The sequence below is a fragment of the Schistocerca cancellata genome, chromosome 5 (genome assembly GCF_023864275.1).
Source record: "Schistocerca cancellata isolate TAMUIC-IGC-003103 chromosome 5, iqSchCanc2.1, whole genome shotgun sequence".
NCBI classification, from domain to species: Eukaryota; Metazoa; Arthropoda; class Insecta; order Orthoptera; family Acrididae; genus Schistocerca; species Schistocerca cancellata.
This window is the reverse complement of record NC_064630.1, coordinates 260,056,938-260,059,633: the sequence shown is the minus strand read 5'-3', so window position 1 is coordinate 260,059,633 and position 2,696 is coordinate 260,056,938. Positions and strand designations below refer to the sequence as shown.

Below are 2,696 nucleotides of genomic sequence, written 5' to 3'. Positions count from 1 at the left end.
TATCGACGTGTTGACTTGTCCTGCAAGATCACCAGATCTGTCTGCAATCCAACGAATAAAGAGAAGCAGCTACGGCTGTTTAGAGTACTTCTCGTCATTTTAAATTTCAGTAAATCTGGAGTAAAAGTGATAAAGTTATTGCTGATCTTGAGCTTGATGAACCTAAGTTTCTGCGTCAGCACAAATTCCAAAGTACCTCGATCAAGGTAATAAAAAAAAAACACTCCGTCATCAGGCCACGTGTGGCCCAGCGGGACCATCCAACCGCCGTGTCATCCTCAGTGGGCATGTGTGTGGGAGTGGCGTGTGATCGGCACACCCCTCTCCCGGTCATTATGATGGTTTTATTTGACCGGAGCCGCTACTATTCGATCGATTAGCTCCTCAGTTGGCATCACGAGGCTGAGTGCACCCCGAAAAATGGCAACAGTACATGGCGGTCCGGATGGTCACCCATCTAAGTGCTGGCCACGCCCGACAGTGCTTATCTTCGGTGATCTGACGGGAACCGGTGTATCCACTGCGGCAAGGCCGTTGCCAAGATAATAAAGAGTACATCAAATTCTAAACGCTTCACGAATTTTTCAGAAAATTATGTTTTTGAAGCATTCAGTCAGTTAACTGTGTCACTCGAGAGAAAATTAGACAATGATCCTGCAAAGTTTTAAATCATTGGAGAAATTTATTCTTTGACATCCAACAGGGCTCGATAAAATTATAAAATTTTACAAATAGTTTCTGATGGACAGAGAGTGGTCAGCGATAGAGACATATTTTTCCAACTTCTAAAGAGACAAAATGAGTAGGAAAAGAACTTCATGGAAGTTGTGGAGTTCTTAAAATATGAATGGACAAGAGGACTAATTCAGAGTTTGGGCAATTTGTTCGCTTGCTTATTTCAATTCCTGGATGATTCTGTTCTAACGAACTAAGTTTTCCTTTTTGAAGCCTATTCAGATCTTATTTAAGATCAAAATTTTTGCAAGATCGTCTCAATCATATTGTTATTTTGCTTGTTTATTGTGATATTGCTGATAGACCATATTCAGATGATTCGTTAAGTACATTATTTCGTGACAGGCAAGCGCAGCATGACTTTTGCATTATGCAGGCGACATTTTTATTGAAAAGTATTTAATAAAATAAGTCGTATTTAAAAGACTATTTTGGATTATGTTTAAAAGAGGAGGGTACTTCTTCGGACAGCTACCAATTCATACAAACAGAAACCGCCGGGCCTGATACATTTTGCTTCAAAATTTCTGTAAAAAGAACTTTCTGCACACGTTTTCGAGATTTCATTTTTCCAAGATTGGCTTCCCATTTGTATTTGACAATCCCAGTCCTTGGTGGTGGACTCGTGCATTCGATTGTAGTAGCCTCATCTTCTATTTGGTAACTACCCGAAAATTCTTGAATAAACTTCATCTTACGAACAGCGATCAAGTTTTGCAAGTGAGTGTATATTAAGGAACCACGTCAGACGAAAACCCCAGGATCATCCGCAAACAGTACTAACAGTCTCTATATTGACCGACCAATTGCAAAGGCATGGACCTCCATCCCACAAACTGATATCCAGCATCTGTGCAAAACAATGCATTCACGTCTGGAAGCATTCATTCAACTTTCTGACTGCTTCACCAGTTATTAACTACTAAGGCAATGGCTTCTCTCGCACTTGTGATTTTGCAATGTTAATCACTTAAATATGTTATCTAACCACATTCTCGAAATTTCATTACTCTACAGTAATTATTTTTGGTGTGGTGTATATGTGTCCTCTGGAAGAGTCAACGTACTTATGCAGGCATAATGGGAATGACCACCATAAGCAATGGCGGAGATGTTCACTCAGTAAGATACATGGCCAGGTCCTCATTTATTCAATGACGTCACCATATATACACTTGAAAAGGATATTTGCGACAATCTCGTTCCTCCTTCGATGACATGACAACCACCTCAATGACTGTTGTTTGAGTCGAATTTTTCCGACTGATAGTATCGCTGTTTTCGAATTACTGTTAAATATGTTGAGATTCAGTAGCTCTTGCCTTGAAAGGAAGTTATCAACGTACTTATGGACTTCAAAAACTAGGGTTGGGGATGTTTATTCTCATCTCCGTGTAACTTTTTTTCTTTTATTTTACTGCTTATGGTGTTTCTTTGTTAGTTAATGTCGAAACGTTCTTGCCTTTAAACGGAGGTGATATTTATGTCAACGTACTACAATCAAACATATAATCAATTTATTTTCAGAATATTTTTCTTTCCTCATCTTTCATATACAATGCAGTTCCGTATATTTTGCTGACGTGGATAAATTAGAACAGCACGTCTTCATTAAATATTTTCTTTTAAGCGATTTGTTACTTGTAGTAATCCATACAAAACTGATTCAACGTTATAAGAAGCCAGCTCCTCGACCGTTACATTGAAATATTGTCGTACTTTTCCTGATGTGACGTGCCTAGAGCGTACAAAACTGCGTCTACGGATGAAGACATCAAGAATGTATTGGATAATTGGCCATTAAAGGTCTTTGAAACAAAATTTCAGAGTAGAGTGCAGTCCATTTTTCTTGACGAGCTGACAATGAAAAAGCTTTGCAAGTTGCTTTACCATATTAATCAGTTTCTGATATGGATTTTTTACCAGTATTTTCCCCCTTCTAAACACAACCCAAATAATGT

General features: G+C 38.6%; 1 pseudogene; it reads right to left on the bottom strand.

The window, feature by feature from the left end:
• Positions 1–421: 421 nt before the first annotated feature.
• LOC126189766 (5S ribosomal RNA) lies at positions 422–539 on the bottom strand (annotated as a pseudogene).
• Positions 540–2,696: the final 2,157 nt, after the last annotated feature.